The sequence below is a fragment of the Rhinatrema bivittatum genome, chromosome 8 (genome assembly GCF_901001135.1).
Source record: "Rhinatrema bivittatum chromosome 8, aRhiBiv1.1, whole genome shotgun sequence".
Lineage (NCBI taxonomy): Eukaryota > Metazoa > Chordata > Amphibia > Gymnophiona > Rhinatrematidae > Rhinatrema > Rhinatrema bivittatum.
In genome coordinates, this window is record NC_042622.1 from 83671788 (window position 1) to 83698382 (window position 26595).

A 26595-nucleotide genomic window follows, 5' to 3' on the forward strand; every position below is an offset into this window, starting at 1 on the left:
CGTCCAATCCAGGTGGCTAGTAGGATCCCAAATAGTAGATAGATCCCATGCTGTCACAAGGAGTGACAGGTCCCCGCTGTCACTCCTTGTGATCTTGGGCAAGTCACTTTACCCTCCATTAACTCAGGTACAAACCTTAGATTGTAAGCCCTCTGGAGATAGAGAAAAATACCTACTGTATCTGAATGTAAACCGATGTGATATCGCAGATTGAATGTCTATATATAAAAAAATAAGCTTTCCTCATAAGGGAGCCATTCTATCCTTTTTATCATTTTGATTGCCCTTCTCTGTACCTTTCTAGTTCAGTTATAACTTTTAAGAGATGTGGCGATCAGAATTGCACACCGTACTCTAGGTGCAGTCTCACTATGGAGTGATAGAGGTATTATGACATTCTCCATTTTATTCTTCATTCTTTCCTAATAATTCCTAACATTGGTTGCTTTTTTTATCCACCACTGCGCTGAGGATTTCAAAGTAAATGATGATGCCTAGATTTTTTTCTGGATAACAACTCATTTCCTAGCGTGTAGCCAGATGGACTCAGGACCAATGGGTATTGTGCTTTCCTGATAGTAGATGGAAGACTGAGTCAGATTTCAAAGCTGACATCAGCCTACATATACTCGTGCAGCATGCTTAGCTCTTCAGTATTTCTCAGTCTCCATAGTAGATGCGGACACTATCCCAAATGAGAATAGTGTAACATTTACAAGAATGAAAATTTTCCTTTTAAGAAGTGAGCCCCGCTTCTCTTGTGGTGAAACCTAATGGTCCCTCCCCCAGTCGAGACTTTCCTGAGGTGATTTTCGATATCCCTCAGAGGTGAGCCTTAGTCCGGCCGAATCCTGGCGTGGACTTAGCCCCCAGAGTGGCTGAAAGGCAGCGGGTGCAAATTCGAGCGTGGCGGTGAAGGTATTCCCCTCTCCCCCCACAGCTGGAGACCGCCCGGCATGCGACCGATAAGCGCCAAGACCAGGTAAGGTAGAAACCTTTACTTCTAAGTCTTTGGTCTCCAAGGCTCGAATAGCCATACCGTCCTTCCTCCGAGGTTTTAAATAGGGTTGAGTAGCCCTCCTTTGGGTAGGCCCTGATTCTGTGCGAGGGTCCACACACGTGGAGACTCTCTGGGGCGGGGGGTCGCCATCTTGCCTTCGGGGTTGTCTGCGCAATTTTCCCCTCCCGACCCACAGTTCGTGCGGGGCAGGCCGGAGGCCCGAAGCGCTTAACTACGGTTTGAGCGCACTGCGACGTGCACATCTGGGTCGTGCTCACAGCGACACGCACAACTAGGTCGCATGCACGACTGTACGCATAACTGTGCCGCGCGCACAAACTCTGTTGGCCGCGCGCACAACTTGGGTGCACTTCGTGCACATAACTTCTGCGCATCCGCCCACAACTAAGCGCGTCTGCGTGCATAACTCCACGCACGGACGAGTTTTTAAGCCCTACACGCGCACAAACAATGGCATCGCCATCCAAGAAAGCAAAGGGACCCTTCCTTTGCTCAGCCCGCCACTTAAGAGCTGCACAGCTGAATTGGAATCCCTCCTGTGTCAACAGTGTGAACAGAACCAGGGAGAACCAAATCAAGACCCTCTATAGCCAGGAGAGGGATCCGGAACCACTGATGATGGCACCCTGGACCTAAGTATTTCCAACTCGGCGCCCCCACAGGAAAATTCCTCCGGGGATACCACTACAATCACTCCTGGGTTCAACATGGACCCAGGAACCTTCTCCTGGGTGGAATTTTTCAAAGGGCTGCAAACCTTTGTCCAGGCACAACCAGCCCCTGCTGCCCACCTGACTCAAATCCTGCCGGATGCACAAGCCCTTCCCGGCACCTCCCGAGTTCTTCAAGATATACCGCTCCTAACCAGGAGCCCCCATGATGGGGATACAGACAACTCAGATGAGGAAACAGACTCCCTGGAAGAAGGAGAAATTCCCCCAGGGATGGAGCCATACCAGATCATGCTCTAATTCTTCCTCAAGGATGAATTACCAGCCCTTGTGTCCCAGACTATGAAGACACTGGGTCTTCCAGGCACGAAGCCTACATCGGAACCAAAGAAGAATCCCATGTTGGTGTACCTCCGTAAGGCCTCATGCTATTTTCCTATGTTGGAGCCCATCAAGGAACTGATTGACTTGGAATAGAATACTCCAGAGGCCAGCTTCACAGGGGGCTGAACACTAGAAGCCCTAAACCTGCTGGAACCCACAGCTAAGGAACTTCTGTGCTTCCCTAAAGTGGATGCTATGATCTGTGCAGTCTCAAAATGCACCACGATCCCTGTGGAGGGAGGAGCGGCACCGAAGGACACCCAGGACAGAAGGCTGGAAGCCATCCTTAAGCAGTCCTTTGATGTATCGGCAATGACACTACAAATTGCTTCCTGCTGCGCCTTGGTAGCAACTTCCTGTTTGATCCTTTCCAGAGACGCAACCACGCCTGGAGAAGCAATGGAACCTGCGGTCTCCTTCCTCACTGATGCTATCGAAGACCTCGTGTTCGCCTCAGCCAGGGGTGTCGCCGCCGCAGTGGTGGCCAGAAGACAATTATGGCTCTGGAATTGGTCGGCTGACGCAACTTCCAAAACGAACCTCACAAAAATGCCTTTTAAAGGATTTCTCCTATTTGGAAGCGAACTGGAGAAGTTAGCCAACAAGTGGGGTAAATCCCTAGTACCCCTTACCTGAAGATAGGAAGAAGAGAACATATCAGTGCTCCTCCCCCAGAAGAACCAAGGGTAGAGGATCGCAGTGTTTTAAACCTTACAAGAACACACAGTCCCAAGCACCTCGCCCTTCAGGAACGTCTCATTCCTTTCGGAACAAGTACATTAAGAGAGGAGCAGGCTTCGGCCGTACCCCGCAATGAGAAGACGCAGACCCTCATCCACAGGAAGAAGACATAGGTGGCAGAATTGCCCTCTTCTACCAAAGATGGGTCAAGATAACATCAGACAAGTGAGTCCTGATTATGATTCGAGAGGGGTACTCTCTGGAGTTCCAAAGCATCCCCCCAGACAAATTTATGAAATCGCTGTGTCACTCCCATTCCAAGAGACTGGCAGTGGAAACCACACTAGCAAGACTACTCAGCCGGAAGGCAATAGCCCCAGTGCCCAGGCTTCATCAAAATACTGGCCACTATTCCATCTATTTTATCGTTCCCAAAAAAGAAGGAACATTCTGGCCTATCCTGGACCTCAAGGCAGTCAACAGTTACCTGAAGGTACCACACTTCTGCATGGAAACCCTACGCTCCGTTATAATGGCGGTAAAACCGGGAGAATTCTTAACCTCTCTGGACCTATCCGAAGTCCATCAGAACCACCAGTGCTTCCTGCGCTTTGCGATACTGGGCCATCATTATCAATTCCGAGTGCTACTCTTCGGACTAGCTACCGCCCCAGAACCTTCACCAAAATTATGGTGGTAGTGGCGGCAGCACTGAGGAAAGAAGGAGTCCTGGTACATCCTTACTTGGACAATTGGCTAATCAGGGCAAAGTCTCAGGAGAAGAGTCGCCACGTGACCACCAGAGTCAAGAACCTACTACAAGAGCTCGGGTGGATCGTGAACACAGCCAAGAGCTGCCTACAGCTCTCCCAGACACTAGAATACCTGGGAGTCCAGTTCGATACCAAACAGAACAAAGTCTACCTTCCACCTCCAAAGAGAAGGAAACTGATGGCTCAAATACAAAAACTGTTAAACTCTGCTTGCCCCAAGGTATGGGACTACCTTCAAGTCCTCTGCCTCATGACATCAACTCTGGAAGTTGTTCCCTGGGCAAGGGCCCACATGCGACCGTTACAACACTCCCAACTGTCACGATGGAATCCATTGTCCCAGAACTACTCAATTCGCCTCCAGCTATCAACAGAGGTTCGGTATCAGCTTCAATGGTGGCTACAGGAAGAACTCCTAAGCAGAGGCGTAAACCTATCCTCACCGAATTGGATCTTGCTCACCATGGACGCAAGCCTGCAGGGGTCAGGAGCCCACTGTCAGGAACTGACGGCCCAGGGACAATGGAACAAAGAGGCGGAATGGAACATAAACCACCTGGAAGTTCGAGTGGTCAGACTAGCCTGCCTTCGATTCAGCCACAGACTCCGAGGCAAGTCTGTCAGTCATGATGGACAATGCAATAACCATTGCCTACATCAACCGCCAGGGAGGAACCAAGAGCCAGCAGGTGTCTCTAGAAATAGACACCCTCACGGAGTGGGCGGAAACAAACCTGCAAGGTATTTCGGCCTCCCACATCACGGGAAAAGACAACATCTCAGCAGAGAGAGCCTAGACCTGGGGGAATGGTCACTGGTGGCCACAACTTTCAGCTGATAGTAAATCGATGGGGCCCTCCAGCCATGGACCTACTAACAACTTGTCACAATGCCCAAGTCCCCAGATTCTTCAGCCGCAGACGAGAACCACAATCTCAGGGAATTGGCGCTCTCGCCCAGAACTGGCCAGAGGAAGACCTCCTGTACGCTTTCCCACCCTGGCCACTACTGGGCAGGGTCATCCACAAGATAGAGCACCACAGGGGACTAGTCCTACTAGTCGCCCCGGATTGGCCAAGAAGACCATGGTACATGGACATGCGAAGACTATATTGGCGGGGAATCCTCTGCGTCTACTGCCACACAAGGACCTTCTTCAGCAGGGTCTGATCTCCCATGAAGACCCGGCTCGATTCTCTCTTACTGTATGGCCCTTGAGAGGACTAACCTAAAGAAGCACGGCTACTCAAAAGCCGTGATTGACATCCTGCTCCGGGCATGCAAGTTCTCCAAATCGCTGTCTTACATATGGATCTGGGGAGTATTCGAAGCCTGGTGTGAAGACCGCAGTCTCCTTCCGAGGACAGCCAAGATTCCCACGATCCTAGAATTCCTACAGGACGGAATGCAGAAGGGGTTGTCCCTCAACTCCCTCAAGGTTCAAGTCTCAGCACTGGCCTGTTTCAGGTCCGAAGTGGATGGTATCAGACTATCAACTCATCCTGATGTGTCTCGCTTCCTGAAAGGAGTCAAACAACTCCGACCACCACTAAAGTGGCCAGTGCCTCTGTGGAACCTCAACCTCGTACTCAACCTCGCCTGTTTTTCCGTCAATCCCGTTATTTGTAATTAATTCTAATTAATACTTATTAATAATGTCAATTGTAAAGCCTGTTGCTAAGTTATTGTTAAATGTAAACCGCGGTGATGTATATCCTTACGTACTGCGGTATATAAAAATCTCTAAATAAATAAATAAATTTCCTAGCAGGGGAGTCCTTCAGACCAACAAGCGGCCTGTCTCTACGTCTCTTGACCTTAAAGACAGCATTTTTGATCGCAATATGCTAGACGCATCTCCGAACTTCAAGCATTATCCTGTCTGGAACTGTTCCTCAGGTTCACCCCGGGCACCATACAGCTGCGTACGATATCATCCTTCCTTCCGAAAGTGGTTTCCCAGTTCCATTTGAACCAAACTATATCCTTACTATCACCAGATGAGTACAGGGATTCGGAAGACTCACGCCTCCTTCGCCACCTGAATGTCGGCAGAATCCTAGTCCGATACCTGAAGAGATCGGAATCCTTGCGCAAAACTGATCACCTGTTCGTTCTTCACAGCGGGAAGAAACAAGGGGAAGCGGCATCGCGGGCGACCATAGCCCGCTGGATCAAAGAAGTAATTATTGCAGCCTACATACAGGCAGGAAAACCATTACCTCTACAGGTCAAGGCGCATTCTACAAGGGCCCAGGCAGTTTCCTGGGCTGAAACCAGGCTACTTTCGCCAGCCGAGATCTGTTGGGCAGAGACATGGTCCTCCCTACACACCTTCTCCAGGTTCTACCGCCTGGATGTTCAGGCCAGGCAGGATACAGCCTTCGCAAGGGCAACACTAAGTGGGCCACGGGCAGCCTCCCACCCTGCAGGGGAGTAGCTTTTGTACATCCCATTGGTCTGAGTCCATCTGGCTACATGCTAGGAAATGGAGAAATTACTTACCTGATAATTTCGTTTTCGTTAGTGTAGACAGATGGACTCGGCATACCGCCCTCGGCTGCTCCAGAAATATAGAACCTCCGATATCAAATCTCAAGACAGAGCAAGTATGGGTAAGCCATGGCCTACCTCTAGTTTAAGACACCCGCAGTTTCCCAGGTGTCGGCGTTTGTTTCAGTGCACTGGTGGTCTCCAGTTCCAAAAAGTTTCACGGGAAGGGATTCCAAGATGGCCGCACGCTAGTGCCAGGAGCTCCAGATGCTTGTTAGTCCCTGAAGAAAAAAATTGCCTTTCTGAAGAAATTTCCTCTTACAAATTATGGGGAAAAGGAAGGGAAAGGCAAGATCCTACCCTGACGTGGCGGACGTGGCCGGTCCTTCGCTCTGAACAATTTGCCAATGCAGCTAAGAATGGACCCTATGACTCAATCCTTCAAAAAAAAACAAAAAACCCCTCAAAACATGGCTCTTCCAAAAAGCCTTCCCATCAGCTACCTAATGCCCATCTGTCAACCGAACTAGAAGAACACCCCTCCCCTGCAGACCCACCGACATCCCACCCTACCTACCCCCCCATATCACCCACAGCACCATACACTTTACCACTTCCAAGACTCCCTGACCCCCACCTCAACAACTCATAGAAAAGCATTATCCTACCCTTCCCCCACCTGAATGTCCGCTATATCATCTCATGAACTTACTAATCTTTACAAATTTCACTATAGCAAGCTGTAGTAACTGTTCGATGCGATAACAAAATCGCGGTTTCCCTACGTTACTCCACACTAGTCAATGAAAACAATATTAACTCTGCCCTACTATATAATCTCATGTTATAGCTCATTCAAATTTATGTACAATTACAAGTTATATCACTATCTAATGATAATTTATTCTGTTACCATGTACTATGTTATACTGTAAAATACTTTGTAAAATACCTGCATGATATACTGTTCCCCCCATCTTTCATTTAAAATATAATGTAAGGAATATTTGTTACCATATACTATGTTGATAGAATGTAAGACAACTTGCAGGATATATTGTTTCCCCCGTTTTCATTTGAAATATAATGTAAAAAATATTATGAAGTTACAGTGTAAAATAAGCATTCGTCTTCTTAGAACCCTAGTTGCACTGTAAACCGATATGATATTCCAGATCAAACACCGGTATAGAAAAACAAATAAATAAAATAAATGTTACCTGTGACCGGCCCCATGGACCAACATGTTCTCCGGAACCTGGAAGTTAGCTCCGATGCTAAGTCCTTGGAAGGTAATGCGTGTGGTGAGCCAACGCAGCCCGTTCTGGACCGGGAGTCGTCGTTGTTGCCGGAGCCAAGTCGGGCCCCTCCTCAACCTGGCTCCCCCGCACAGAGGGATGACGTGATCAGTCAGCTCCACTCGCACATGGAAGATCGAAGGCAGCTGGCGCTTCAGCGTCGGGTGGAGCCACTATGGAAGGGCAAACGCCAGGAGCCGTTAGCCGGACAGCAAGTGAAGAAAAAGCTGGATCTGAACAAGCTTTGAATCAAGGTACAGCGTCTCTTCAAACTGAGACGGAGGTAACAACCTTTTAAGTTATTAAAACCACCTCAAATAACTCTGGATAATATTTGGGAAGCTGTTACCAAACTTTCAAATCAGCTTGCAGTTTTGTTTCCCAGCAACAAGAGCTAACTGGGCAAGTCAATATTATAAAATCTCAAATGACTGAAATAAAGGAGGAAATGAGGTCTTGGAGACCAAAGAGATAAATATGCAAAAGTCAGTGGACATGGTAATAAAGGGACATTCATATTTACAAAATAAAATGGAGAACCTTGAGAATACTATACGTTGTTGTAATATTAGGATGTTGAATTTTCCTAGGAAAAAAATGTATATCACCTGTTAAAATGCTCCGAAAATATTTCCAAGAAATACTATCCATAAAAGAAGAAATGATACCTCCGATTTCAAAGGCTTATTATCTGCTTGTTAAGTCTGCTTTGCAAGTTAATATGAAACCTGAAGTATCTCCTATAATAGATACTTCACATTTATCCTCCTTTTTGAAAATTCACTCGAAGAAGAAGTGAAAACTTCGACACTGATTGTAACATTAGCATTGGACTCAGACAGAGAATTTGTCCTTAATGCATCTTTTTGTCTAAAGAACATTTTATTTTTTGGTAAAAAAAAATTCGTATGTTCCCAGACGTTGCTAAAACCACACAAGCGAAAAGAAAACGTTTTCTAATGATGAGCCCAGTTGTGATAGGCTTGGGTGCCTCTTTTTGGTTGTATTTCCCCTGTAAATGTGTGGTGAAACATGCTGGGGTTAAATATGTATTTTTTGACCCCTTACATTTAAATTCCTGTATTACTAGCAAAGTTTATTTATTTATTTATTTATTATTTTTATTATACCGAGTTTCATGATAGGAATCACATCAACCCGGTTTACAATTAACAATGTGAGTAAAGGCAGAGAGTAACAAGTAAAGAACATTTCCCAATACAACAACAAATATAGTATGAAACTTAACAAATATTATAACAATATTTTGGATGTGAGAAAGTTACAAAAAACATGGACGAATAACTTGGATATGAAAGGGGAGGAATTGTAGACCCCTCATTTGTTAGAACTAGCACTGAGTAAAGTGATCTGACTATAGAAAATAAAATCAGTGTGATTTTGGTTTTTAGTTTCTACAATTTTTCCCTGCACTAAAGTCTGGCTCACCAGTCTATACATGTTAGGCTCTTCAGCTTAGAGAAGTGCTGACAAATAGGATAGAGATTATCTAAAATCATGGGTGATGTGGATTAAGTTAATAGGGGAATAGTTATTTACCCTTTCAAATAGGACTAGGGCAGGGCTTCCCAAACTTTTATCCATAGTGACCCCATTCCTCTCCCTTTTACACACGCGCACATTCTCTCTCTCTCTTCTCCACACGCGCACATTCTCTCTCTCTCTCCCTTCTCCACACGCGCACATTCTCTCTCTCTCTCCCTTCTCCACACGCGCACATTCTCTCTCTCTCTCCCTTCTCCACACGCGCACATTCTCTCTCTTCCCCACACGCGCGCCCACTCTCTCTCTTCCCCACACGCGCGCCCACTCTCTCTCTCTTCCCCACACGCGCCCTCGCTCTCTCTCTTTTCCACATATGCCCATAAAGGCATGCAATCATACACACTTGTTCATTTCTCTCCCTCTTCCACACACACACATGTACTCTTATTCTCTCTTCTCACCTCGATTCTTATTAGCCACAGGAGCCTCCTCTTTCCTGCAGGACATGTGACCCACTTCCTCCTCCTCCTGCAGTGTCTGGCTGCTCTGTCCTTGCTTTATTTTCAGCGCGCGGTCCAACGCTGTAGCTCCTCCTCCTGCGACTGCAGTTTCTTGTTTCCCGCAGGGGATGGCAACGCTCCAGCTCATCTCGCTTTTCACATCATTTTCCTGAGGCACAGGTGCTGACGCTCCTCCTTCCTTGAGTCTGCGCTGCTCCAGACCCCTTTTTCTTCCAGCCTTCTGCAGCAGGGCACCCGGAGTTATCAGGTGTTGGTCCGGAGACCTGGCAATTCATCCAGAATTCCGGAGTCTCCAGGCCAAATCTGGAAAGTTCCAAAGAATGCCCAGAGGATGACCAAAACAAATTAGCAGTGATGCAGTTCCCCTCCATCAATCACTCCTCACCCTTCCTGTACTCCATCTGATGCCCTCTCTTAACCTCCTCCCCTCTCTCACTCCCCAGCCCACCCCTTCTCTCTCACCTCCTCCAATCCTTTCACATCTCCCAGTTGATTCAGCCGCTCCCTCTCATGCCATCTCCCATTGCTTCCTCCCTCTCATCCTCTCTCATTTTCCCAGCTTCAATTCCTCCCACCAACCCTTTTTTTTACATCCCTCAGTTGATCTTCTGTCATTCCTTCTCTCTCACTCTCCAGAAGTAATCCCTCCCCACCTTATCCAACACAAAAAACCCTCTTGCCTCTCATCCCTTTCTTCAAATTGCCCCTCTTCCAAACATCTCACTGGCCAGATCAATGATAACGTTTTCTTTTGGGCTCTGGCTGTGGGAAGAGAGAACAGGCTGATAACAGGGGCAACATGTTTCTCTTGGTTAGGTTCAGTGGTTGGTGAGGGGAGGTTGGCAGTGAAAATCTCTACTGGCCATACACACAGCCGTCCCAAGCTGCTGCCACATGCAGGTCACATCAGGCGCTGCAGCAGCCCTGATCCCTCCTTGCGCAGGGCTTCCTGCAACTACAGAAACTCATGCAAGGGCTGTACCATTGCACAGTCTATGAGTGTGTGCTTATTTATAGGCCCCATGCTGACTTCCACTACTAATGCTGCTGCTGGCACCTAAAAAGTGCTGCCACTTAAGGCACTTGTGACCCCAACTGAAGGATATATGATCCCATTTGGGGTCCCGACCCCCAGTTTGGGAAGCCCTGAACTAGGGGAAAATTCATGAAAGGAACTGGTAGCAGATTTAAAACAAATTTGAGAGAATCTTTTCTGATAACTACAGTTAAACTGTGGAATTTGTTGCCAGAGGATATAGTTAAGGTTAATAGTATAACTGGGTTTAAAAAAAAATGTGGACAAGTTTTGGGAGAACAGTCCATTAAAAATTATTAGGGATGTGTGCACAACATCTTGTTTTATTTCTTCATGTTTTGTTTCATTTTATGGTTATTTTGTTTAGTTGAAAGAAAACTAAATATAAAACTGAAAGAAAAAGAAATGGATCCCACTAAATTTCCCCTTCTTCTCTAACCCCAATAAACACTACTGCAATAAAAAAACAAAAAACCTTGATGTCCCCATCAAGGGGGTGGTAGCATTCCAAATGGGGCATGAGCAATCTTCAGTTGCTTATGGCCTGCCAGGTATCAGGGCCGACCAATGCCATTTAGAAACTAAGGCTAGCACTATTTGGTTTTATGACCATATGCTGTACAGCATATGGCTGTAAAAAAAAAATAATGGTGCTATTTTGCAACTGGAACCTGGCAGGGCTGAAGTGACTGGGTATCAGTCTTGCCCCGTTTGAACTGCTATGACCTTCATGAATGGGGTAAGTTGCTGCTGCTTGTAGGGGGAGTGGAATTCAGGCAGAGGGGCTAAGTAAGAAATTATGATGGCTTTTAGGTATGTGTTTTCGCTGACTTTCCAAATTAAATTCAAAACTAAAAATTCATCTTGCCTCCAAAAGCCAAAAATCATGCAACACTAGTTTAAAATTGAATATAAGAAATTGCCATTCTGGGTCAGATCAAGGGTCCAACAAGCCCAGCATCCTGTTTCCAATAGTGGCCAATCCAGGCTACAAGAACCTGGCAAGTATCCAAACACTAAGTAGATCCCGTGCTGAAAGAGCCTAGGGGTAAGAAACACCAGATTCTTCCAGGAGTAGAAGTCGCCTGAGCACCTATAAAACATAAATCAGCTTCGATTTTGAAAGCTCCTGAAAAAGAGGTATCGAAAGCACTGTCTGAGTATAGATTCCAGACTAAAGAACATGATGCGTCAGAACCATTGAAGAAAGCATCGAAAAAGAAGTGCGCTGATATGCATTGATGCGGCCCTCGGCACATGACGCAGCTCTCAACACATGAAGGACCTACACCAAGACCAGGCAAGTTCTGCGCATCGACACAGACTAGTCGTTCTAAGTCTGTCGCAGTCTCCACAAAGCACTCTAACAATCATGCGACACAAAAAGCAAACATTTGACTGACAGTCGAATCACACAAATCTCCAGTCCTCTCGACTGATCCCTTTCAGGAGATTCTCATCCTCCCTGAGTGTATCTCTTCCTCCTGTACCGATTAGCTCTAGATCAGTGTCGTCACCTGAGGCCCAATCCATATGTTCTGGCTTGTCATCCCGTTCACACTTACAACGCTTTATTCTTCATGAGGATCTTTTACCAAAATCTAGACTTCCTGACCGAGAATGGGGATCTTGGAAGCCGCAACAGTCTACTGAAATTTTAGCTGTGGAACTTCTCCCTCAGGGAAGATGCTGCCAATCTCCTTGGGGAGAACACCACCATAGGAAATCTGATCCACAGGCCATTCGATCTCAACAAGCCATAGACCAGATCTCCTCTGTCATTAAGAATCTATTCTCAATGTTGCATCCACAAATTTCTCCATCGCACCTTCCCGGTCCAAGTGGAGATGCAAATCCACCATCCAGTCTTTCTTCTCCTGGGGAGCAACCATCTTCAGCTCCGGATGATCATCCTCATACGGTCCAACACTCTCCACTAGTCAGTGACCATTCCAGCAGCCATGTATCCAGACTCAACCAGCTTCATCTAGAAACCGTCCAAGGGATAGAAAACAACAAAAGCCGTCTCAGCCCTCACTTCAAAAAACTCCATCTTTTTAAAGAATGACGAGCCACAGCCTCATCTTCCGGTGGGGGGCAGGATTTCATCCTTTGCCATACAATGGAGTCGTATCACCTCTGACCAATGGGTCCTTCATATTGTCTGCGAGGGTTATCATCTGAATTTCCCATCTCATCCTCCTCTTCTATGACTTATAACCCATTTCAAGGATTCTTCACAGTCACCTCTTCTAGAACAGGAGATACATGCCCTTCTATATCGAAAAGCCACTGAAGTGGTTACCAAGCACTAGATAAATACGGGTTACTACTCCCAATACTTCCTCATTCCAAAACGCTCAGGGGCTCTCTGCCCAATTCTGGATCTATGCTCCCTAAACAAATATCTCCGAAAAGAGAAATTCAGATGACTTCCCTCAAACTAGTACTCCTTTTCGTTCAGGAGAGCGATTGGATGGGTGTGTTAGACCTCAAGGATGCTTACACATACATTCCAATACACCCCTCCTGTTGGCAATTCCTGTGCTTCCAAGTAAATTCCAGACACTACCAAAACAAAGTTCTACCATTTTTGGTCTGTCCTCTGTTCCCAGAGTCTTTACCAAATGTCTGGCTGTGGCTGTGGCTCTCCTAAGGTGTAAGGGGATCCGCCCATTTCCTTATCTGGATGATTGGTTGATAGTTTCTCCCAACCAAATGTCTGTCTCACCATCTAGAATCTACAATTTCCTGCCTGGAGTCCCTGGGATTCCTTAACTACGAGAAATCTGTACTCAAACCGACTCGGATTTTGCAATTGATAAGAATCGGAATAGACTCTGTCCAATCTCGAGCCTTTCTTCTTCCCCAAGAAAGGATCGATCATCTTCATCACTTTTGTATGGACTTGCTCCTCAGTTCAAGGATCACGACCCGTCAAGTACTAGTATTGATAGGTCACATGGCAGCAGCTATCCATGTAGTATCTTCACATGTACGGTCTACAATGAGGAATAAAAGCACAATGGACCCAATATCTTCAACCAGTGTCCACTCAGATAACCCTCTAGCTCCATGAGGAAGAACATTCATTGGTGGTTAAATCCGGAAATCCTAACCATCGGATCACCTCTTCAAAATCCCACCCATACTCTCATATTAAATACAGATGCTTCCACTCAGGTTTGGGGAGTGCATCTACTCCATTACAAGACATAGGGTCAATGGTTGACAGACGAACTTGCTTACTAAATAAATCTTTTGGAACGCAGGGTCATGAGATAAGCCTTAATGACCTTTACACATCTACGAGGTAATAGTGTCATGATTCATATGGACAATCAAGTTGCAATGTTTTTTGTGAACAAGCAGGGAAGGTCAAGTTCCTGGGTTCTCTGCAGTGAGGCAGTATGGATCTGGGAATGGGCCCTCAACAATTCAAAAATCTTGAGCCACATACTTACCGGGATTAGCGAACACCTTAGCCGATCGTCTCAGCAGACTGTTTCATCCCTACGAATGGTATCTCAACCCATCAGTAGCAGACCAAATCTTTCTATACTAGGATCAGCCTTGGATAGATCTTTTTGCCACAGAACGAAACCAGAAGGTTCCTCGTTTTTGTTCTGTATGCCCAAGCCATCTCAGAAGGACACAAGATGCCTTCCTAATGTCGTGGTTGACAGGTCTCCTTTATGTGTTTCCTCCGATTCCTCTCATCTCAAGAATAGTTGAGAAAATATGAGACAAAGCTTGTATGATACTCACTAGTAGCACCTGTTTGGTCGAGACAGCCCTGGTTTGCTTATCTGGTGCAGTACTCAGAGTCCAATCCCTTAGATCTCTGTCAAAACCCAGATCTCCTGACTCAGGAGGGAGGATCTCTCTGCACCCTCTTCACTCCTCCCTCCACCTGATGGCCTGGATGTTGAACACAAGGCTTTACAAACCTTAACACTTTCAGCAGATATCCAGAGAATTATAGCAGCAAGGGAACCATCAACCAGATGCAATTATTCCTTTAAATGGAGAAGATATGCCGACTGATGTCTGAGTTGAAACAGCCCTTTCTCCTCTGCACCCACAGAAATCCTTTCCTATTTACTACATCTGTCTAACGCAGGGTTAGCAACATCATCAATTAGAGTTCATCTAAGTGCTATTGCTGCTTATCACAAAAAGATCAAGACTCTTCAGTAGCTTCTCATCTGTTAGTTTCACGTTTTATGAAAGGACTTTTTAATCTTCATCCTCCAATCTGCAAACCTCCAGTGCCCTGGGATTTGAATGTGGTCTTATCAGCTCTGAGAGCCCCTTTCGAACCATTTCAGTCTGTGCATTTGAAGTATCTCACTTGGAAAGTGTTTTTTCTCATAACAATCACCTCGCCCCGAAGAATCAGTAAGCTGCAGGCATTAGTTCACTTTTCTCCCTACTTGCAATTTTACCACGAGAAAATCATACTCAGGACTCATCCCAAGTTTCTGCCTTAAAGTAGTTTCAGCTTTTTACATTAATCAAGACATTTCATTACCCATCTTCTTTCCCAAACCTCCCAGGAACAGAAGAGAATCTCTGCTCCATACTTGGGACTGTAAAAGAGCTTTGGCTTACTATAAACAAAGAACTGAACCTCACCGTTGAGCCTCACAACTATTTGCCTCATTCAACCCTATCTTGCTAGGAGTAGCAGTTTCAAAGAGAACAATCTCCAACTGGATCACGAATTGCATTCCTTTCTGTCACTGCTAAGCACAACCACCCTTATCCACTTCAGTCACTGCTCATCAGGTGCAGGCCACAGCATCCTCTATGGCGCATGTCTATAATGTTTCCATAGGGGACATCTTTAAAGCGGCTACTTGATTATCAGTACACACCTTTGCCGCACATTACTGCCTTGACCAACTATCAGCTTCAGACAGTGGTCTGGGAAGAGCAGTTTTTTTATCAAGTGTGCTTGGCTGACTAGACATGTCCACGGGGAAGTAGGAATTAAAAAGACTCAATTGTGTTGCATAAACGCTTAATGGTTCACCATTATATTTTATTTATTTATTTATTTATTTAAATTCTTTTAATATACCGATGCTCAAGACAAAGTCTTATCGTACCGGTTTACAGCAAAACCAGGGGAAACCATAATTAACAGAGAGAAAGAAAGTTACAATGAACAGGGCGTACAATTCAGGATAATTGAAAGAAAAGAATTAGATTAACATAACGCTTCTAAAAGTAATGCGAATTATACAAAGTTTTCTTTTTTCCTTTGGGCTTGGGATTCCTAAATAGCATGGCTTATTCAGCCTGCATATCGATGGAGAAGGAGCAAGTTTGCTTACCGTAAACGGTGATTTCTGTAGATAGGATGAACTAGCTATGCGTACACTCCCTCCTCCCTGGACATGTCTCCAGTCCCAGATTTTCCATCTTTCTGCTGTCTTCTAGCTTTCTCACTAACTGAAGAGACTGGGCTTGCGCTTTGCGTGGGAAGCACCCTGCAGGTGCAGCAGTTAAAAAAAAAAAAAAAAAATTAGCTTGGAGACAAGGATGTCCGCCAGAGCACCATCGTGATGACGTCACCCAAATAGCATGACTAATTCATCCTGAAATGGAAAACACTGTTTACGGTAAATAAACTTGCTTCCTGTTCCCTAGGATAGACGTTTTTCCTTCTTACCCAGATGTTCAACAGCTTCACCTCTTACCCCTTGCTATTTACCAAGCATCACCACAGTAATCTGGAGGGAAAGGGGGGAGAGAAAAATCTGTGGCACAGCTACAAATTGTTTGTGGTAACTGGTTTTTTTTTTTTAAATGTAGGAAAATGCATTCCCAGCCAATGCTCCTGGATAATCTTGGATAAAATATTAAGATAACATAAGATATGCCATACTGGGTAAGACCAAGGGTCCATCAAGCCCAGCATTCTGTGTCCACCAGTGACCAATCCAAGTCGCAAGTAGCCAAACATTAAATAGATCCCAAGCTGCTATTCCTTATTGATTAATAGCAGTTTATGGACATCTCCTCTAGGAACTTATCCAAACTTTTTTTAATGCCAGGTACACTAACTGACGTAACCATATCCTCTGGCAATAAATTCCAGAGCTTAACTATGCGTCGAGTGAGAGAATTTTCTCCAATTTGTTTTAAATGAGCTACTTAACTTCATGGAATTGCCCCCTGGTCCTTCTGTTAACTGAGTAAATAACCGATTTACATTCTTTAATGATTTTGTAGACCTCTATCATATCCCCCCCAGCCATCTCTTCTCCAAGTTGAACAGCTCTAACCTCTTTAGCCTTTCCTCATAAGGGAGCTGTTCCATGCTCCTTGTCATTTTAATCGCCCTTCTTTGGATTTTCTTCAGAGCAACTATGTTTTTTTGAGATGTGGTGACCAGAATTGCACACAGTATTCAAGGTGCGGTCTCACCATGAAACGATACAGAGACAGTATGATATCCATCATTTTATTTGCCATTCCCTTCCTAATAATTCCTAACATTGTTTGCCTTTTTGATCGCCACAGCACACTGAGCCATTGATATCAATGTATTATCCTCTGTTACACCTAGATCTCTTTCCTGGGTGGTAACTCCTAAGATGGAACCTAATATTGTGTAAACTACAGCAAGGGTTATTTTTCCCTATGTGCATCACCTTGCACTTGTCGACATTAAATTTCATCTGCCATTTGGAAGCCTAGTCTTCCAGTCTCACAAGGTCTTCCTGCAATTTATCACAATCTGCTTGAGATTTAACTACTCTGCATAATTTTGTGTCATCAGCAAATTTGATCACCTCACTCGTCGTACCCGTTTTCAGATCATTTATAAATATATTTAAAAGCACCGGTCCAAGTACAGGTCTCTGGGGCACTCCACTGTTTACTTTTTCCACTGTGAAAACAAACCATTTAATCCTGTTCTCAGTTTCCTGTCTTTTAACCAGTTTGCAATCCACATAAGGACATCACCTCCTATCCCATGACTTTTTAGTTTTCTTAGAAGCCTCTCATGTGAGGGACTTTGTCAAATGCCTTCTGAAAATCCAAATACACCACATCTACTGGTTCACCTTTCTCCACGTTTGTTCACCCCTTCAATAAAATGTAGGAGATTTGTGAGGCAAGACTTCCCTTGGGTAAATGCATGCTGGTTTTGTCCCATCAAACCATGTTTATCTAAATGTTTTGTGGTTTTATTCTTTATAACAGTTTCCACGATTTGTCCCGGCACTGAAGTCAGGCTCACCGGTCTATAGTTTCCTGATCACCCCTGGAGCCCTTTTTAAATATTGTGGTTACATTGGCAACCTTCCAGTCTTCAGGTACAATGGATAATTTTAATGGTAGGTTACAAATTAATTGTAATAAGTCTATTTCATTTTTTTAGTTCTTTCAGAACCATGGGAAGTATACCATCTGGTCCAGATGACTCACTACTCTTCATTTTGTCAATCTGGCCTACTACATCTTCCAGGTTCACTGTGATTTGGTTCAGGTTATCTAAATCGTCACCCTTAAACGGGTGTTCCCCAACGTCCTCTTCAGTAAACACTGAAAGAAAGAAATCATTTACTCTTTCCATGATGGCCTTCTCTTCCCTAAGTGACCCTTTAATTCCTCTATCATCTAATGATCCAACAGATTCCCTCGCAAGCTTTCTGCTTTGGATATATTTTAAAAAATTGTGTTTGGCCAACTTCTTTTCAAATTCTCTCTTAGCATGTCTTATTAGTGTCTTACATTTAACTTGCCAGAGCTTATGCTTTATCTTATTTTCTTCTGAGGGATCCTTTTTCATTTTTTTAAAACTATTTTTCTCATTTTCTCAGTTCCCTTTTGAAAGTTTAGTGTTAGTGCCGTGGATTTACATACTGTCCCCCTTTTTAGTCATTAATTCAAATTTGATCTTATTATGATCACTATTGCCAAGTGGCCCCACCACATTTACCTCTCTCACCAAATCCTGTGCTCCACTGAGAATTAGATCTGAAATTACTCCCTCTCTCATTGGTTCCTGAACCAATTGCTCCATAAAACTGTTGTTTATTCTATTCAGGAACTTTATTTTTCTGGCATGCCCTGATGTTTCACTTACCCAGTCAATATTGGGGTAATTGAAATCTAAAACACAACAAGTGCAGAAGAACTTATCGGATCCAAAAATTTATTAATATTATAACAGTTCATATGGCAACTCCACTGTCAGTTTTTTATGTATAATTCCAAACACAAGTAGGGGTCCCCCGACACGGACCCCGTGTTTCGCCCACTGGCTGCGTTGGGAGGGACAACACCATGAAATCGCACAATCTTCAATAATGCACTCCCTGTTAACCGGTTGCTGAAATTATTGCACTCCCTGTTAACCGGTTGCTGAAATTATTGAAGATTGTGCGATTTCATGGTGTTGTCCCTCCCGACGCAGCCAGTGGGCGAAACATGGGGTCCGTGTCGGGGGACCCCTACTTGTGTTTGGAATTATACATAAAAAAACTGACAGTGGAGTTGCCATATGAACTGTTATAATATTAATAAATGTTTGGATCCGATAAGTTCTTCTGCACTTGTTGTGTTTTGGATTGTGGATTAAGAGTGCAGATCCAGCCCGTGTGGTGTTTGGTAATTGAAATCTCCCATTATTACTACGCTACCAGTTTGGTTAGCTTCCCAAATTTCTCTTAGCATTTCACGGTCCGACTCACCATCTTGGCCGGGTGTACTCCTATCGCTATACTCTTCCCCACCACGCAAGAGATTTCTACCCATAAAGATTTGATTGTGAATTTAGTCTTGTGCAGGATGTTTATTCTGTTGGACTCTATGCCATCCCAGATATAAAGCGCCCCCCAACAAGTTGCTCCTCTCTATCATTGTGATATAATTTGTACCCTGGTATAACACTATCCCATTGGTTATCTTCTTTCCACCAGGTCTCTGAAATGCCAATTAAGTCTGTCATCATTCATTGCTGTTCACTCTAACTCTCCCAACTTCTGAAACTTCTGTCATTAGCATATAAACATTTCAGTGTGTTTTTTGTTTAACATTCTGCTTTTCGGTTGATGGAGAAAAATTGGAATATCTTAGCTCAGGTGATTCTTTACATATGGCCTAAAGCCTTTTTACATATTTTTACATATGGCCTAAAGCCACTTCAACTGTTACAGAACGCTACAGCAAGGTGTCTCACTAAATCCAACAAAAGAGATCATATAACACCAATTCTAAAGAAGCTCCACTGGCTCCCAGTCAAATCTCGAATCCTGTTTAAACTTCTATCAATCACCCACAAAGCCATATTCAACAACACTCCACTGGACCTCAGAATCCCTCTTCAGCTTCACACGTCTTCCCGACCGCTAAGATTAGTACAAAGAGGAACTCTACATGCACCTCCCATGAAAACATCTTTAAGTAAAAGAGCTCTATCCACAGCAGGCCCCAAACAGTGGAATCTGCTTCCTCCGGAGCTAAGGCTGATACATTGCCCCAACACGTTCAAAAAAAGACTCAAGACATGGCTATTCGGTCAAGCATTCCCTTAACTTACTTAGTCTTCCACAGCTCCCATAGACTGTTTTCATACTGTTGACGTCCAGAACCTATGCTCATGTTTTTACTCATCAATAAGAAATTTCTCCCTCCTCCCCCCCTCCACGAACAACCTCCCTCCCATGCGCTAGTCTCGCTCTAATAGTGCATACTGCTACTGTTCCTAGTTATGTTATGTTATATTATCCAAGTTGTTCACTCCCTTGTTCATTGTAAGACATATGTTGTCATTGTTTTCTACTTGTTATAATGTAAACTGGAGTGATAAGTAATTCTGTTACCTGAACTTCGGTATAAAAAAAGTTATAAATAAATAAATATGAGTACATGGACTACTTTTCTTATTATTGGAATCTCTCTGTTGGGATTCCCTAACTGTAATGCTTCATTAGTATCTTTCGAAGAAACCTCCCTCCAAACCATATGCTGCTGAGTGACTGTCTGCTTTCCCCTTTGATTTAGTTTAAAAGTTAGAGCAGCTTTCAATCTCCTTTTTAAAGGTTAGACACAGCAGCCTAGTGACACCATGGTTAAGGTGGAGCCCATCCCTTTGGAAAAGACTCCCCCCTTCCCCAAAAGGTTCTTTACAAAACTGAATCCCTCTTCCTTGCACCATCGTCTCATCCATGCATTGAGACTCCAGAACTCTGCCTGCCTCTGGAGACCTGTGCGTGGAACACGAGCATTTCAGAGAATGCTACCCTGGAGGTTGTGGATTTCAGCTTTCTACCTAAGAGCCTAAATTTGGCTTCTAGAGCCTCCCTCCCACATTTTCGTATGTTGTTGGTGCCCACATGTACCACGACAGCTGGCTCCTCCCCAGCACTGTCTAAAATCCTATCTAGGTGACTTGTGAGGTCTGCCACCTTCGCACCAGGTAGGCATGTTACCAGGCGATCCTCATGCCCACCAGCCACCCTGCTATCTACATTTCTAATAATCGAATCACCAACTATGACGGCCGACCTAACCCTTCCCTCCTGGGCAGTATCCCTGGGGGAGACATCCTCCGTGCAAGAGGATAATACATCACCTGGAGAGCAGGTCCTTGCTACAGGATCACTTCCTGCTGTACCAGGTTGTTGCCTTCTGACCAGGAGACTTTCCTCCTCCAAGGCAGCACTAGGGCTGCTAGACTGGAGTTGGGACCTGGCTACTATGTCTATATACCTCTCTGTCTGTCTGCCTGGGGCAGATTCCATGTCTAAGCCAAAGAAGAATCCCATTTTGGTTTCTTTGCATAAAGTTTCTTGTTTTTCCCTGTTATGGAAGCCTATCAAGAATTGATTGATCTTGGATGAGACTCCAGAGGCAAATTTCAAAGGGAGTCAGATAATGGAATACCTGTACCCCCTGGATCCAGTGGTGCGAGAGTGTTTGCGTTTTCCAAAAGCGGATGCACTGGTTGGTGCGGTCTCTAAGCGGACGACTATTTCCATGGAGGAAGGAGTGGCCTTGAAGGACGTGCATGATAGGAGAATTGAGGCCATTCTCAAACAAGCATTTGAAGCAGTGGCAGTGACATTGCAGATAGCTTCCTTTTGTTCCCTGGTGGCATGCCCTTGTCTGCTTCTCTCTCAGGAGGTTGATTGTGGGGTGAAATCCAGAGCAGTTAATGGAACCCACCGCCACCTTTTTAGAGTATCGTCTGTTGTGTCCTTTGGCTCTCAAGAGACAAGTCGTGCGGTATCTGAAGGTTTCTAAACCTTTCCGAAAGACAGATCGCCTGTTTGTCCTTCATGGTGGAAGGAAGCAGGGCGAACCAGCTTCATGGGCTACAATAGCTTGCTGGATTAAGGAGATAGTCACGGCCATATATATGGAAGTTGAAAAGCCATTGCTTACTCAGGTTAGGGCTCAGGCAGTGTCATGGGCGGTGGTTAGATTGTTGTCTCCCATCGACATTTGCCGAGCAGCTAAGAAGTCCTCCTTACACACTTTTTCCAGGTATTATCATCTGGATGTGCAGGCCTGGGAGGATGCAGCCTTTGCACATGCAATGTTAACTGGAATGCACGCAGCCTCCCATCCTAGTCAGGGGTAGCTTGGGTACATCCCACTGGTACTGAGTCCATCTTTCTGCACGCTAGGAAAGGAAAAATTACTACTTATCTGAGAGCTTTGTTTTCCTTAGTGTAGACAGATGGACTCAGCTTCCTGCCTTTGGCTGTTGCATGGTTGGTTTAAAGGTCCTCCTGTGGGGCTATGTGTGCCAGAGGTTTACTGATAAGTGTTCATCCAGTCCCTCGATTGGGGTACATAATTCATTACCTGAGTTCAGTGTTTCCTGTTGGTTGAGTACAGTAATGGTTGACTGCTTTTTAATCAAGTTTTTTGCTAGTCCGGTTACATTTGAAGAGAATACTGGCAGGCTGATGTCGCTGCAGGAGTATATATACTGATGTCAGCTTAATCTGTCTCCATCTCTGGCAGAGGTGCATAACCACTGGTACTGAGTCCATCTGTCTTCACTAAGGAAAACATTTATGAAAAAAAAAGAGAAACCATATGCATGTATAAACCAACCCCTCTGCACCAGAGGTCAAGCTAAATAATGCTAACCTTAAATCCCCACAAACTTCCTTACCTAGACATGATAAAAACTAAGCTAGCACACTCAATCCATCAATTCCGTTGACCTAGCGAAATGACTGATTGATGGATTGAGTGTGCTAACTTAGTTTTTATCATGTCTAGGTAAGGAAGTTTGTGGTGAATTTAATAAATGTTTACACATTATTTATATGTGAGCTCTCTATTTTGTGGTGTATTCATGATATAATTGGAGAGTGTTAGGAATTAAGTACCCTCTGTGATATTAACCTTAAATCCCCAGCATTAACTGGAATTATGCAAGTTATTTTTCCTGAAAAACCCACCCACCCCTCCACTTCAACCCCGACAGATCCCTCTCCCCCCTCTTAGGCATACCATTCTAAGGCATGTACAAACACCATATTCTGAAGAAAATCTCACAAATTCCTTTTAGTAATGCAGTGTAGAAAAACAAATACCATGCAAACATAATGATACAAGAATAAAAAAGGGGTAACGCCATACAGAGACACTTGCCCACTGTCCAAACCTAACATGTACTATTAAGAATTACCAAAGTTACATGAAAAAAGATAGTTGACCAGTAAAAATGAAATAAAGGACCAGTCTACTCGCTGACCTCTCTATTAACTCTTAACCATTCAGTGTAAGGTAACCAGATCTTCTCAAATCTGGTCAGAGAACAGATCTACTCGCAGTTAATTTTCCCATAACAAACACTTTATAAAGTTTTCTGTACAGATATTAAACAGGGAAATTCTGTTGAACGCCCTTTATACGCTAGCTCACCTTTAACAGCTAGCTACACTTGTGTCAAATGTTTATACTCCATTTCAGTGAGCAACTGATTTGGAAGCCCTAGCAAAAATTAATTTTGGATCTTTTACCATGGGACCCCCCTGTCAGTGACTTAAAACTAATATAATATCAACCCATAAATTCTGCACTTCAGTGCACTCCCACCATATCACCACAACCCTGCCAGCACACTGCTTGATAATTTGAAACATTCTAGACAGCTTAACCAGATTCAGGTACCACCTAAAAAGTATTTTAAAACCAGTTTCTATTAATGCAGCAGAAATAGAGCATTTTTTCACAGCTAAAAAATACTTATCCCACCCTGTTTTGTCTAATGGCTTCCCCCCAAATCTCATTCCCATGCCATAATATGAGCTGGTTTACTCTTCAGGTCAGCATTTAAAACCCTATTAATTTTTGAAATGGGTCTGCTAAGTTTGTCAGCCTGGTCACAAAAACCCTCACTGTTTTCTCTTTCTTGAGATCAGAAACAACCCTCCTGGTTTGCAAAATGTAGTAATTGAACAAGAGCAAACCTATCCTTACTTTCCAAAGAGTATTTTTCTTGAATATATTTGAGACATTACACCAAATCCTCCCCAAATCTGCTCCAGTCTAGTTATCCCTAAAATTGCCCATCAGAGCAGGAGGGCCAGAGTAGTAGCCGATGGGAACTCTATTAGAAATAGAAAGGAAGAACGATAATAAAATTCCCATTCTCCCACTAAAATGGGTCTCCACTTTCTTCAGATCTGTAAAGTTGCACAGAATAGCTTGAAAGATTGTGTATCTGTACCAATTCTCCTCCAAACTCTCATTTAAATAAAATACAATTTAGATAAAATATATAAATAAATAACTTGCGAACTCTACGAACATTGTCATTGTCTGAGGCAAGTCCTCCCGGTATAAACCCTGACTGATCTTTGTGAATTAGGGAAGGAGCAACTAAGCTCAATCTGTTTGCTAGCACCTTGGCCAATATCTTTAAATCAATATTTATAAAAGATATAGGACGGTATGACCCACAAAGCATAGCTTCCCAACCTGGCTTTGTTATAATTGTAATGCCCCAACATTTGCATTAGTGGAGAGCTCTCCTTTCCCAGAGAGAGAATTAAACATCGTGACCATTAAACCCACTTGGACCATCTTAAATGTTTTATAGAATTTGGCTGTGATGCCATTTAAACCAGGAGACTTGCCCACCTTCAAATCTGTGATTACTTGCAATATTTCCTCCGCCCTAATATAATTGAGCAGGCCTCTACACTCCTCCTTTAGGGACTGGTAAAAGAACATCCTTAAGACTGGAGGGTGGCTAATGTAATCCCAATATTTAAAAAGGGCTGCAGGGGTGATCCAGTAAACTACAGACAAGTTAGCCTGACTTCAGTGCCAGGAAAAATAGAGGAAAGTATTCTAAATATCAAAATCACAGAACATATAGAAAGACATGGTTTAATGGAACAAAGTCATCAGCATGGCTTTACCCAAGGCAAGTCTTGCCTCACAAATATGCTTTACTTTTTTGAAGGAGTTAATAAACATGTAGAAAAAGATGAACCGGTAGATGTAGTAGTATATTTGGATTTTCAGAAGACATTTGACAAAGTTCCTCATGAGAGGCTTCTAGGAAAAGTAAAAAGTCATGGGATAGGTGGCGATGTCCTTTCGTGGATTACAAATTGGCTAAAAGACAGGAAACAGAGATTAGGATTAAATGGACAATTTACTCAGTGGAAGGGAGTGGGCAGTGGAGTGCCTCAGGAATCTGTATTGGGACCCGTACTTTTCAATATATTTATAAATGATCTGGAAAGAAATACGACAAGTGAGGTAATCAAATTTGCAGATGATACAAAATTGTTCAGAGTAGTTAAATCACAAGCAGATTGTGATAAATTGCAGGAAGACCTTCTGAGACTGGAAAATTGGGCATCCAAATGGCTGATGAAATTTAATGTGGATAAGTGCAAGGTGATGCATATAGGGAAAATAACCCATGTTATAGTTACACAATGTTAGGTTCCATATTAGGAGCTACCACCCAAGAAAGAGATCTAGACATCATAGTGGATAACACATTGAAATCATCTGTTCAGTGTGCTGCAGAACTCAAAAAAGCAAATAGAATGTTGGGAATTATTAGAAAGGGAATGATGAATAAAACAGAAAATATCATAATACCTCTGTATCGCTCCATGGTGAAGACCGCACCTTGAATACTGTGTACAATTCTGGTTGCCGCATCTCAAAAAAGATATAATTGCAATGGAGAAGGTACAGAGAAGGGCGACCAAAATGATAAGGGGAATGGAACAGCTCCCCTATGAGGAAAGACTGAAGAGGTTAGGACTTTTCAGCTTGGAGAAGAGACGGCTGAGGGGTGGATATGATAGAAGTGTTTAAAATCATGAGAGGTCTAGAATGGGTTAATGTGAATCAGTTATTTACTCTTTCAGATAATAGACTAGGGGGCACTCCATGAAGTTAGCATGTGGCACATTTAAAACTAATTGGAGAAAGTTCTTTTTCACTCAACGCACAATTAAACTCTGGAATTTGTTGCCAGAGGATGTGGTTAGTGCAGTTAGTGTAGCTGTGTTTAAAAAAGGATTGGATAAGTTCTTGGAGGAGAAGTCCATTACCTGCTATTAATTAAGTTGACTTAGAAAACAGCCACTGCTATTATTAGCAACAGTAGCATGGAATAGATTTAGTTTTTGGGTACTTGCCAGGTTCTTATGGCCTGGATTGGCCACTGTTGGAAACAGGATGCTGGGCTTGATGGACCCTTGGTCTGACCCAGTATGGCATGTTCTTATGTTCCATCCCTGCCTCATCCATTTCATGCTCATTGGAATATAATTCCTCATAAAACTTTGCAAAATGCAATCCAATGTTTGTAGTGTCAAATAAAAATTTCCCATCTCTATCTTTAAGTTTTGTAATATGATTCTGAGTAACTCTTTCTTTTAACCTCCTAGCCAATAGTCGACCTGGCTTATTCCCAAATTCAAAGAAGACTTGTTTGGTTAAATCTAATTGATGAGCCATTTTGTCAAGCTCCAATGATCATAATTCCTGTCTTGCCTGCTCCAGTTTACCCCATAAAATTTGATCTAATGATCTCTTCCCACTTGGCAATTTTTTGAAGCAATTCCAGTCAAGTTCTCCTTTTTTTTTTTCTTTTTTTCTTTTAACAAAAGTGGCTCTGGAAATCAGTTTACCTTTAACCATGGCCTTCATACATTCAAACAAAGGAATCCGACCACAATCCCCAAACT

At 43.8% G+C, this 26595-nt stretch overlaps 1 protein-coding gene across 2 annotated transcripts in view; it reads left to right on the forward strand.

Moving 5' to 3' along the window:
- The window catches only part of GPR107 (G protein-coupled receptor 107), a 271212-nt gene that overhangs the window by 34783 nt on the left and 209834 nt on the right, over nucleotides 1-26595 (forward strand). The window lies entirely within an intron of this gene.